This window comes from Anomaloglossus baeobatrachus, chromosome 10 (assembly GCF_048569485.1).
Source record: "Anomaloglossus baeobatrachus isolate aAnoBae1 chromosome 10, aAnoBae1.hap1, whole genome shotgun sequence".
NCBI lineage: Eukaryota > Metazoa > Chordata > Amphibia > Anura > Aromobatidae > Anomaloglossus > Anomaloglossus baeobatrachus.
This window is the reverse complement of record NC_134362.1, coordinates 170,373,997-170,387,106: the sequence shown is the minus strand read 5'-3', so window position 1 is coordinate 170,387,106 and position 13,110 is coordinate 170,373,997. Positions and strand designations below refer to the sequence as shown.

General features: G+C 47.9%; 1 long non-coding RNA gene across 1 annotated transcript in view; it reads left to right on the top strand.

The window, feature by feature from the left end:
* The window catches only part of LOC142255343 (uncharacterized), a 35,347-nt gene extending 28,486 nt beyond the window's left edge, over positions 1-6,861 (top strand). Inside the window, exons 2-3 of the long non-coding RNA XR_012727409.1 lie at positions 3,513-3,656; positions 6,735-6,861. This is a non-coding gene — a long non-coding RNA (uncharacterized LOC142255343). The remainder of the gene's footprint in view (positions 1-3,512; positions 3,657-6,734) is intronic.
* Positions 6,862-13,110: the final 6,249 nt, after the last annotated feature.

Genomic DNA, 13,110 nt, shown 5'->3' with positions numbered 1-13,110 from the left:
GGCACCTCACGGATGGCAAACATCAAATAGGGAAGCATCATATCCCAGTCTTTCCCGTCTTTTGAAATCACCCTTTTGAGCATGGTTTTCAGGGTTTTATTGAAACGCTCGACTAAACCGTCCGTTTGAGGATGATACACAGACGTACGCAACTGCTTGATCTGGAGTAGCCGGCATATCTCTTTGGTCACTTTAGACATGAATGGGGTCCCCTGATCCGTAAGGATCTCCTTGGGCAACCCCACCCGGCAGAACACAGCAAACAACTCCCGAGCTATAAGCTTTGCTGCAGTATGTCTGAGAGGTATCGCCTCAGGATACTGGGTGGCATAGTCAACGATCACTAGGATGTGTTGGTGCCCTCGAGCGGACTTTACGAGGGGCCCCACCAGATCCATCCCTATCCGTTCAAAAGGGACTTCTATAATGGGTAACGGTACCAACGGACTGCGAAAATGGGTCAGGGGTGCGGTAAGCTGACACTCCGGGCAGGTTTCGCAGAACCGTTTTACCTCCTCAAAGACCCCGGGCCAATAGAACCTTTGCAATATTCGCTCCTGCGTTTTCTTGACCCCTAGGTGGCCACTCATAAGATGTTTATGAGCCAAGTCGAGGACCCGCCGGCGATGCGGCTGGGGCACCACCAACTGCTCTACCCCCACGCCCCGTATTTCATCTACCCGGTAGAGTAAACCTGCTTAAGAGCGAAATGGGGGTACCTTACCTGGGCACCGGGCAGCTGTGCCACCCCGTCAACTACTGTCACCCGACTCCGGGCATGTATTAACGTAGGGTCCTGGAGTTGGGCTGTCCCAAACGTATCCGGGGACGCCTCCAACTCCGGAATGGGCTCGACCATTTCAGCCTCTCCTGCCAATACCTCTAGGGGTGACCTATCGGGTTCACACTCTGTCCCTATCATGGTGACCCCTTCGGCAGGCGTCCCGGATTCAGGATTGTAGGGCTCAGGTCCCGGACTGACCAATATCTGAGGGGACTTAGGGGGTCCCCTCCATAAAGTCCAAAAATAGGGCAGATCCCTTCCGAGGATCACGTCATAAGGAAGTGTGTTAAGAAGTCCCACCTCATGTTGCACCTGACCGCAAGGTGCTGTGATGGTGACAATCCCCGTTGGATAGTCTCGGCGGTCCCCATGTATGCAAACCACCCCCACGGTACGTCCTGTGGCCTTTACTTCAGCCCTCAAGGTGGATCGCACAAGGGTCACGAAGCTCCTGGAATCCAACAATCCTGTAACCGGACATCCATTCACCTATATTTGGCACAAGTGGGGCTCCGTCTTTGGGGAGACCAGGTCAGCGATACACACCACCTGAGCATACATTGAACCCCGCCGGGTAACCCCACAATCCATGGGCTCCGTGGTGAGTGGACACTGGGCTTCCATATGTCCCACCCGCTGGCACCGCCAACATCTAATGGGGACGGAAACCCCCTTGACGGGTTGTCGTTTAGGGTACAGAACCTTCCGGACCTCAGGAATGGCGGCCGCGGCCTCTGACGGGACGGTAGGGGACTCCTGTACCGTTGTCAGCGGTGGGTCCTTGGCCCTAGGCTTGGAGGGGCCGGACCGACGGGCGGTACGCAAAGTCTCAGTGTCCCGTATCAAGTCCTGCGTAGCCACATGCCGCTCTACCAGGGACACTAATTGGTCCAGGGTATTCGGGTCACCCTGTCCTACCCACCGTTGAACGGTGACGGGTAAAGTGCGCACAAACCGATCCACTACTACCCTTTCCACCATTTGCGCCGGGCTCAGAGTGTCAGGCTGCAACCACTTTTTTACAAGATGCAATAAGTCATAGGCCTGGGAGCGTACGGGTTTGGCTTCCTCATAGAACCACTGATTTACCCGCTGAGCCCGTACATAGGTATTCACCCCCAACCGAGCCAGTATTTCGGCTTTCAGGGTCACATAGTCAATGGCGTCCTCGGTACAGAGGTCCAGGTACGCTTTTTGGGGTTCCCCCGTCAGATAGGGCGACAATACCTCAGCCCACTGGGGGGTCGGCAGCTTTTCCTGCTCGGCCACCCGCTCAAACACCGCCAGGAACGCTTCCACATCATCCCCCGGGGTCATCTTTTGCAACGCTTGTCTCACCGCTTTCCGGACGCTGCCGTCGTCACCCGGTCCCGGGGTTGTTGCTGCCGGTCCGGCACGGATCGACTTGGCCAGGAGAACCATCTGTTCTTGATGTCTTTGTTCCTGCAATTGCAAGGCTTGCTGCTGACGTGCATTGGCCTGAACCAGCTGTTCTTGGTGCCTTTTGTCCTGCACTTGCAAGGATTGCTGCTGACGTTCCAACGCCTGGAGCAGGTGTGCATTGGTCTGTTGCTGCTGTGCATTAGCCTCTTGTAGCTGTGCATTAGCCTGTTGTTGCTGTGCATTAGCCTGAGCCAGCTGCTTTAGTATGTCCTCCATGGCGTCACCGGGTTTGGGCTGTAGTATAGCCGCTCGAATCCAGGACATGTGCTACCGGGTCACCAGGGATGGATGCTACACCTCACCGGGCTGGCATGCCCGCCGATTCTCCACCATATGTGAGGTAGCGTGGTCGGCTGCGCAGCAGAAGACACGGGATCCAGGCATTAAGGTTCACAGCACACGGTTTAATCCAAACAAAAGTCCACAACAATATATATGTGCCTCTCCAGCAATTGACTCAGGGAGTTCTGTTCACTCCCTCACACCCGGCACACCTGCCCTTGCTCCTGTCTCCATTTAACCCTTCCTTCAGCCTGTAGGGAAACAGCATTAACCCTAGAGTGGATTTACTTTCTATCATGGAGTGAGCACAACCGGGGCGAGACATACCGGCCGTCATAGATAACCCCGGTCACAGTCTCACAATATATATATATATCTATATCTATATATATATATATATATATATATATATATATATATATATATATATATATATATATATATATATATATATATATATATATATATATATATATATATATATATATATTATAAACTTTATATATATGCATATGGCTGACGATTCTGTTTGGGGCTCATCATTTTAATAACCCATAAAACCAGTGCATGCAGTTTTTTTGGACTGATAAAATGATGACTAGCGGTTAATGTTTGATTGGTGAGGACTGTTTGCATAACTGGAGATTTTCTAAGAGTGATGGGGGAATGGGGAAGGTTTGAGGGGTGAAGGTGGAGTCTCAAAGGGGCCAAAAAAGACTAATAGGGGTGGAAGTAGCATCAGGAGGAAGACATTGAGTGGCTCAACTTTACTTTAGGACCCCGGCGTCTTCATTGTTCATCTGTAATGGAAGGGGATGGGTCTTAGGTAGACAGGCCTGGCTTTGGCCATATAACGGTTACTCTGCACCCATGGGACCATCCAGAAAAAAAGTCACAGAAAACAGCAGCTGCAGTTACCAATCCGATGCACTGCAGGAGATAAAATGGATGAGAACAGTTTACACCACAGAGAATTTTACTTCTTTTCTTTTACCTCTTTCAGATAAGCCAGGATCCTGTCCAGAGATTAGTGAATTGTCTCTTCTTAGGAATTGTGACAACAGATACAGTTTCAACTCCGATTGTAAATGCGTTCTCAAATGTTGTGAAAGAGAATGTTGGGGAAATCGGTGCCAAATCCCAAATGGTGAGTATGGACTTAACTGTCCTATCAAGAGACGGCACCACCAACCCGCCATCACATCTCCATCTTCATTCCTCCCAAGATAAACCCAGCTCCTGCACTGCTATAGAGCCCCGAAATAAGCAAGTCAGGTCTGCATTGGGACCTCCTCTGCACAGAAACACGATAATTACTTACCGGTAATTGGATTTTCCAGAGCCATGACAGCACCATACATGAGAGAGTGTATACGCCCCCAGAAACAGGAAACTTTTCTGAAAATAAAAGGGGCGGCACCTCTCCAAAGCACCAGTGTGTTTTTAGAGCCTTAGAGGAAACCGCCTTATTTCGAGTAGACCTATCCATCACCAAACAGGAGACGCCCCATATCAGGGAGGGAACTAGCATGGTGCTGTCAGGGCTCTGGAAAATCCAATTACCGGTAAGTAATTATCGTCTTTCCCTTACCATGACAGCACCATACATGAGAGAATCCAATAGAAGAATTTATAAGGTGAGACCACTGCAGAGAGCACCTTTCTCCCAAAGAAGAGATCCGAAAGCCCCAATTCCAAAAGGTAGTGCTTGAAAAAGGTGGAGGGTGATGACCATACTGCGGACTTACAGATCTGTTCTACAGAGGCGTTTGCCCTTTCCACCCAGGAAGTGAATATAGCCCTAGTAGAATAGCCCTAATCACCTGAGGGGGGCTGTCCTAACGCTGAATATGCCAAACTAATAATATTCTGTCTGCAGCCACCACTAGGGGGAGCTGCCTGTATACAGAGATACATAAGATACTGTCTGCAGCCACCACTATAGTCTATATATTGAGGTCAGATTTTGTTCTTACCTAATGAGAATATCTTCGATTACTTTCCCTATGGATTGTTTTTGTCACTATCCAGGTTTCTGGTGGATTATTCTGATGCTTTTTGGCAGTAAATGGTACTTTACACGCTGCGATCGTACCCGCCCCGTCGGTTGTGCGACACGGGCAAATCGTTGCCCGTGCCGGACAACCTTGCTTACCCCCATCACACGCCCTTACCTGCCCTGCGACGTCGTTCTGGCCGGCAATCCACCTCCTTTGTAAGGGGGCGGTTCGTGCGGCGTCATAGCGACGTCACACGGCAGGCGTCCAATAGAAGCGGAGGGGCGGAGATGAGCGGGACGTAACATCCCGCCCACCTCCTTCCTTCCGCATTGCCGGTGGAGGCAGGCCAGCAGATGTTTGTCGCTCCTGCGGTGTCACACACAGCGATGTGTGCTGCCGCAGGAACAAGATCGCTAATAAGTAGAGAACGATTTTTAGTTTCAGGACGACCTCTCCGCGGCAAACTATTTTGACCGCTTTTGCGATCATTTAAGGTCGCTTGTAATTGTCACATGCTGCGATATCGTTAATGATGCCGGATGTGCGTCACAAACACCATGACCCCGACGATAATTCATTAACGATATCGCAGCATGTAAAGCCCCCTTAAGTCTAAGAAATAAACAGGAGACTGTGACTGGGTATGCGGCAGAGCAGTGAGGGATGCCAGGCCAAGGAACAATCCAAAGGGCTTTATTGGAACCACAAAGATAAAGCACCAAACATAAATATAGATCCTTAAAGTCTGCAAGGAGTCCAAAACAAAAGATCCAGGGGCACCTCCCGGTATTCCAACGCCAGGGAAAATATGGCAATGGTCCTTATATGAGTTCCTTGAGTGCAACAGGATGAACAACAAAACACAATCCCACGTGGCCAATGATCTGTGACAGTCCATACACAGGCTCTAGGATCCAGCCTCAGCCATAGATCATAGTCCTTCTCCAGCCGAGATCCAACTAACTGAACTAACATGGGTCTCATTGTTCTCTCCTCCTGGGATCAGCCCCTTAGGTGGGCAGAAGAGTCCAACTCCGCCTGGACACTTGATACATGAATGGACTTTAGACTCCTGGCTCTGTTCTGTTTACCAAGTTGTGGATTGGAGAAGTCCCATGCTGAGAAGAACAAACAATCCCCCACCAGTAGTACATACAGGACACTCAAGGAGAGACAGACTATTACAACATGAGCACAGGCGGGGGAGAGACACTCTGTTAGGCCTCCGTCACACATCCGTGCCTCCGGTCCGTGTTTACCATTTTTTGCACGTACCGGAGACTTGTGCTTACGTTGAATCATTTATTTTCATGTTAAAAGCCGCACGTCAGTATTTTTGCCCGGAGCATGTGTACGTTCCGTGCATACGTGTGTCCGTTTAGAAAAAGCGCTGACATGTCCGTGTTACTCACGGACCCATTACATCCTATGGGTCCGTGTTGACACGTACGTGATACGGATTATGTCCGTGTGCTATCCGTGCGGTCCGTGTCCGTGTGGCTCAAATCAAGTTTGTTATAAAATTAAATACTTGCAGGTGGCCAAGGTACCCTACAAAATCCAACATAAAATTCCTAAGGCCTCCGTGGATAATGGCATGGTTGTAGTATATATCCAAATACATTGGATATCCAAGTAAAAACCCCAGCAGGTTAATTAATTGTGGATTATTATAAGAATGTTCTAATCAAATCCACTTATGTGTCATTATTCCCAAAAATAATCATTAACTTCATTTGATGAAGATGTGAAAAACGGACAAGATACGGAAAGCATACGGAACACACACTGACGAATTACACGCCCAGAAAAACGCACACACGTAATGCACACGGACACTACACTGAGAGGAAAAACAGACTCCAAAAACGGAACACGGACTACAAAAACGGACATCGTCACACGTACGTTTTTTTCACGTGAGTGTGGCAGAGGCCTTACAGACATGTTCATGGTTTAATGTGACAAAGAGCAAATTTCTTCTCCAGTATGTCATTTCCAACTGTGACCCACAAATTAATGAAACTTCTGACTGTTTTCATATCCAATATTTAAAGGGCCAGAGCCCCAACATACTAGTGTTTCCAGGTTTGCTGTATATACAGTCTCAGATTTTCTTTTAGAGTGTGTGCAAAGATGAAAAAATATTCCCAGTATCCCTGACATAAGGCTCTGATCTCCTGGTGTTATGCACATCTTAACTTTTCCTTTTTATATTTTTTTAGGTATGAAGTAAAGAGATATAAAAAATGAAGGATGAAGAACTGCAGAACCACCTTTCCTTTCTATAGACTTGTGTGTGAACATTTCTAATTCTACTCCACCATGAAATGTATCTAAATATATATAATTTCTCGTACATTGCCATTTTAATAGATTTTTTTTTCTTTACCCCAAGGATATGCATGTTTTTGTTTTTATGACTGTGATACATGATATCAGCCACCAGGTGGAGACAACTCCCTGCCTATGAACTGCAGATTCTCTAATGACACATCGCCACCTAATGCCAGTCGAGGGTATTACAGAATTTTATCCACAAATAGATTTTTTTTTTCTTAACACAGACTTAGGCCCCCTTCACACGCACGTGTCTCTGGTATGTGCTAAGTCTGTGCCCTCATGTACCAAAGACACGGGCACACGTAAACCCATTAAAATCAATGGGTTTATGTGCACGCAGGTGTTCAGCCATTGGCCCGTGCCTCCGTGTGGAGCAGACGTGAGCCCGTGTGCTCCATACGGAGGCATGTCCGTTTTTGTCCGGCAGCACGGGTGTCACGCGGCCCGCACACGTACCACACGGATGTAGTGTGGATGCGGGCCCACGTGACATGCGCTGGAGAAACACACGTGTCATTTTAAAAATAAAAAAACACATACTCACCTCCACCAGCTTTGCAGTGTCTGCCGCGGCTGTCACCTGCATCCAACCCCCAGTGAATTTGAACAACTCATCTTCTTCACTGGGGGCCGGAAGCAGCGTCAGCGGGGCGTGGCCTGTGCCGGACACTGTCATTCAGCACCACAGACAGCTCCGGAAGAAACAGGTAAGGCGGGGCTTTCCGTTCTTCGTGTGTTATTACGTATAACACACGGAGAACACGCATGGGCCAAAAACACGGCACACGGGGAGCAAATCACCCCTTTAATACGTATGTGAAAAACCGGTATGTTTTTTTCACGTGCGTGTGAAGGGGGCCTTAAGCGGGCTTTACACACAACGACATCGCTAACGAGATGTTGTTGGGGTCACGGAATTTGTGACGCACATCCAGCCTCATTAGTGACGTCGTTGCGTGTGAAACACACGAACGACCGTTAAACGATCAAAATTTCTCACCTAATCGTTGATCGTTGACCGGTCGTTCTAATCCCGATTATCATTGCTGTTGCAGGACTCAGGTTGTTCATCGTTCCTGCGGCAGCACACATCGCTATGTGTGACACCGCAGGAACGAGGAACATCACCGTACCTGCGGCCGCCAGCAATGAGGAAGGAAGGAGGTGGGCGGGATGTTCGGCCCGCTCATCTCCGCCTCTCAGCTTCGATTGGGCGTCCGCTTAGTGACGCTGCTGTGGCGCTGAATGAACCTCCCCCTTAGAAATGAGGCGGTTTGCCGGCCACAGCGACGTTGCTAGGCAGTTAAGTCCGTGTGATGGGTGTTAGCGATGTTGTGCGCCATGGGCAGAGATTTGCCCCTGATGCACAACCGATGGGGGCGGGTGCTTTCATCAGCAACATTGCTAGCGATGTCACTGTGTGTAAAGCCCGCTTTAGAGTTAGAAAAAAATAGAAAAAGTAGAATGAATGGAAATGTGCAATGCTGACTTATGGTCGTGAATCTGTGTAGTCGCAGATTATATATATATTCTATCTGTACTACCCGGCTTCGCCCAGGTTAATAACTGCTGTTAACAAAATAGAATGTATTAACAAAAATGTATTCTGCACACAAAAACCACAAAACATATAATATATAATATATATATATATAAATGTAATTATAATGTCTGTGTCCCCCTCTGTATATATCTCTCTGTCTCTCTCTCTATCTCTTTGTCTGTCTGTCTGTCTATTTCCCTGTCTGTCTCTTTCTCTGTCTGTCTCAATCTCTTTCCCTCTCTGTCTATCTATCTCTGTCACTTTCCATGTCTGTCTTTTTCCCTCTCTTTCCCTGTCTGTCTCTTTCCCTCTCTTTCCCTCTGTCTCTTTTTCCCTGTGTCTGTCTCTTTGTCTGTCTCTTACCCTGTCTGTCTCATTCCCTCTCTTTCCCTGTCTGTCTGTTTCCCTGTGTCTGTCTCTTTGTCTGTGTCTGTCTCTTAACCTGTCTCTCCTTTTCCCTCTCTTTTCCTGTCTGTCTCTTTCTGTGTCAGTCTGTCTCTTTGTCTGTGTCTGTCTCTTTGTGTCTGTCTCTTTCCCTGTCTGTGTCTGTCTCTTTCCCTGGCTACATTGTGACACGCCAACATTCCATTTAAGGGCGTGGCTGCGCATTCTTCTGAAGTTCTGGCTGCACTGTGGCTCCCAGCTCCAATCGCCTTATTGGAGGCAGGTTTTTTGGTGAATAACTGTAAAGCGCGGGGTTAAAATTTCCCATCAAAACATAGCCTATGAAGCTCTCGGGGGCCAGAAGTGTGAGTGTGCAAGATTTTGTGGCTGTAGCTGCGACGGTGCAGATGCCAATCCCGGACATACATACATACATACATACATACATACATACATACATACATACATACACACACACACACATACATACACACACACATACATACAAACATTCAGCTTTATATATTAGATAGACATATCTTAGCACGCGGAGAGCAAGGGGGGGATGGTGGGGACTGATTGGGTTTATTCTGATATATTAATGCTTCAACTCTATTATTGTTTTGGACGTACATATTGTATTTTGAAACCTAATAAAACGAAGTTTAAAAAAAAAAACCTTAAGGTTTCCAAATTATCAAGGAAAAAAATAAAGAATATTGCAGGACACTTCATTATAGAAAGCAGACACCCCCAAAAGAGAGAAGAAAGAAGACAGAAGACTCCACAAGCATACTCACCAGACACCGAGCAGGAGGACCTGTGGTGGAACGCAGAGAGGACCTGCAGTGGAACGCATCAATGCATTCCACCGCCGAGTCCTCCATGTGTTTCACTGCAGGACCTCGCACTCCACTGCCTCCCATCTTCCCTGCTGTCATGAAGAAATCCATATTGCCAGATGTGGTGAGTGTGTGTGTGTGTGTGTGTGTGTGTGTGTGTGTGCTCTGAGTCCTGGAACTGTACTTTGATGTCTCTTAAATTACTGTACAGATGTTGGATATTCTCTTTCAGGGGTCCCTGTGCAATGCTGATCCTTGTGGGAATCTCGCAATTATGCATGCAGTGTGTCTCGGGACGGTGTCCTGCCGGACATTGACTGCATGCAGGATTATAAACATTAAATTCTACAGGCTCCTTTTTCCTAAAAACATTTATATTTTTAGGGGAAAAAAATGCATCAATTTTTGATGTGTCTTGATGGTCTTCAGTGAGGTATTGGTTAAATTTGGCCATGTTCCACACTATGACCAACCAGACAAGGATAGTGTGGGACCATTGATAGTATTAGGCCATTACAGGTTTACCCTGCCTAATTACTAATGTTGGCAAGGGTATTCCATGTCTTCCTTGTCCCATACTCTTTTGTCCCCCTTTTCCTTCCTCCCCCACCTCTCCCTCCTTTTTTCCCCCTACTCCCAACGCGCTTGGCCTGATTGTATCAGCAGCGTTCTTTTTGTTTGTTGCTGTTTATTAACACACACATGCAGCGTTGGTACCAGGCATGCCACTCAATGGCACTATAGTGTGCCTCATTCCACTTATCCAGGTTTCACGCATGCGCCCGCAGGCACAGCATTTTTGCTGTTACTTATGAACCTCCTGACTTGCCGTCCATCCTTACTGCGCATGCGCTCGCGTTCAGAATGACACATGGTCCGGACCGCGCCAGCGTCATGACACAGGTGACTGTACTTACCTTTAAATATCCTTGTGTTTTAGTGCACTTTCACTTCTCCTTTCCCTGACGAAGCCGCAGCGGCGGCGATACGCGTGGGAACTCCTGCGCACCCACGCTCTAATTGCTATGGTCTGTGGCTGCCTGCTTTACCAGCTTCCCTACAGGTTTCTATCTTAACCCCGCTTGGGAAAAATCACCCTGGGTGGATTATTGGCCACCTTTTTGATTTGGGACTGAGCTATACAATATCAAACAATTGCATGGGTCTGATTAGGCTTTATTTGGCTCAGGTTCCATTCGGTTACATGTCTTTACATGATACCTTGGGGCAGTACTATTTTTTGTCATGTACTTTGAATGTGAGCCCCTTCTATGCTCCAGCAGATTAGCCCCTTGTGTTATATAGAACCTGTTACTAGCTATAACACCCGTACTGTTACTGTCTATATATGTGACCTTTTATACGTACTATATTTCATATACGGAGTTGTTTAATAGGTGGTTGCGGGCCTCCTTTACTTCTGCAGTATATAGTTAAACTGCATGTTTACAAGCTGATTCTATCAGAATATCTGTGGGTGCCAGGTTTGGTAGTTTATTCACGTTTTTAATTGTTTTTATTGTGTATAAGTGTACTAAATAAAGGTGTTGTATTGTATAATTAGATTGTGCGGATATGTGCAATGTCTTTTTCTTCTGGTGTTGATCTATAATCTCCATTGCATTTCCAGCACCCTTCTATCCATATATATATATATATATATATATATATATATATATATATATAATATATATGCTGTTGTGGTGCACTCCTCTGTCCCCTTCCTTGTGTGTGTGATCTGATGTGATTGTGTGTGTGACCTAGAGTGTGTGTGTGCGATCTGATGTGATTGTGTGTGTGACCTAGAGTGTGTGTGTGTGTGTGTGTGTGTGCGATCTGATGTGATTGTCTGTGTGACCTAGTGTGTGTGTGCGATCTGATGTGATTGTGTGTGTGACCTAGAGTGTGTGTGTGTGTGTGTGCGATCTGATGTGATTGTATGTGTGACCTAGAGTGTGTGTGTGTGTGTGTGCGATCTGATGTGATTGTCTGTGTGACCTAGTGTGTGTGCGCGATCTGATGTGATTGTGTGTGATCTAGTGTGTGTATGTGTGTGTGTGCGATCTGATGTGATTGTGATCTAGTGTGTGTGTGTGCGATCTGATGTGATTGTGTGTGATCTAGTGTGTGTGTGTGTGATCTGATGTGATTGTGTGTGACCTAGATTGTGTGTGTGTGCGATCTGATGTGATTGTGTGTGTGACCTAGTGTGTGTGTGTGTGTGTGCGCGCGATCTGATATATGTGAGTGTGTCGGCCAAAGGCAGGAGAGGATACTTGCTGGGAGCGCCCAACAAAGATTGCAGGAGGACCTGGGAGCCACGCAGACATCCGGGGTATGGTAAGTATGATTCTCCTAGGAGGGGGGGGGTCGGGGTCTGTTTTTTGGGAGAGGAGGGTATAATTACCCCCAACTGTGTTTCCTCAAGAATAAGACCTACCAAAAAATAAGCCCTAGAGGTTTTTTCGAGGCAAAAAAAGTATGACATGGTCTTATTTTTGGAAAAACACAGCATTATCTTTTACGTATCCCCATACTTGGGTATATTGCTTGTTGTTATAGGATAGATAGTTGTGAGGACAGATCAGAGGATGCTCTCCAGGAGCCCAGAGGCCATATGCTGCTCAGACCACGAGTAACATGTATGTGTCGCCCAGGGAATGGCGTACTCGGTCCCGGGCAGTGTATCACTGGGGAATGTCACATTAGTGGCCGTTGCCCGGTCCCGTGCCCCGGGTGCTTTTTAATGGGGAGTATTTATAGGGGAGATAAGTCATTTGTGTGACACCACCTGCGGGTTGCGGTTAATGTCGTGGAACCGCCGCTACTGAAGTGGGTACTCCCAGGGCTGGTGGTAATGGCAGCTGTGGTGGTAGGCCCCTCCGCAGGTAGGGCTGAGCCTGGGAGATGTGTGATGGAGTAATAAGGGAGACCACACTGGGATTGTAATTAACAGTCTCTACTCACTCGTGGACCCTTGGATGGCTGGTTCAGGTCCCTGTATTTCCAGTGCCAGTTGATGACTCTGTTGCTCTGTTCCTGCCACTCTCAAGTGTGGTTGGGTCCCCGTAGGGTGGAGCTTTTGGGGCCCGACTGTCCCTTTGGGGTGCCAGTCTCCTCCGTACGGCGGGCAGTGTGGACCCTGTAGGGAGGTATGTGTCCGAACCCTGATCCTTGCTGTACTGCTGATGCCCCCGGATTTGTGGGTCAGTGAGGTCCGTGGAGGTCCCCTCACTGTGCAGGTATGTGCCAGGGGGTATGAAACTGTCACCTGACCTAGGGCCTGTGCCCTGTGCGTGCTCTGGTCCCAGTGTGTACCTGCCCTGGCGACCACTCTCCTGTGCCCCCTGGTCACCGTTACATGACCCAGCTCTCAGGCACGTCTGTCTACTTTCACTTCTACCTCTGAACTGACTGCTGTCCCCTCCCACCAGGCTGTCTAGTTCCCTGGTCAGGCTGCGCCCTCTAGGTGGCCATCCCCTTGTGTGA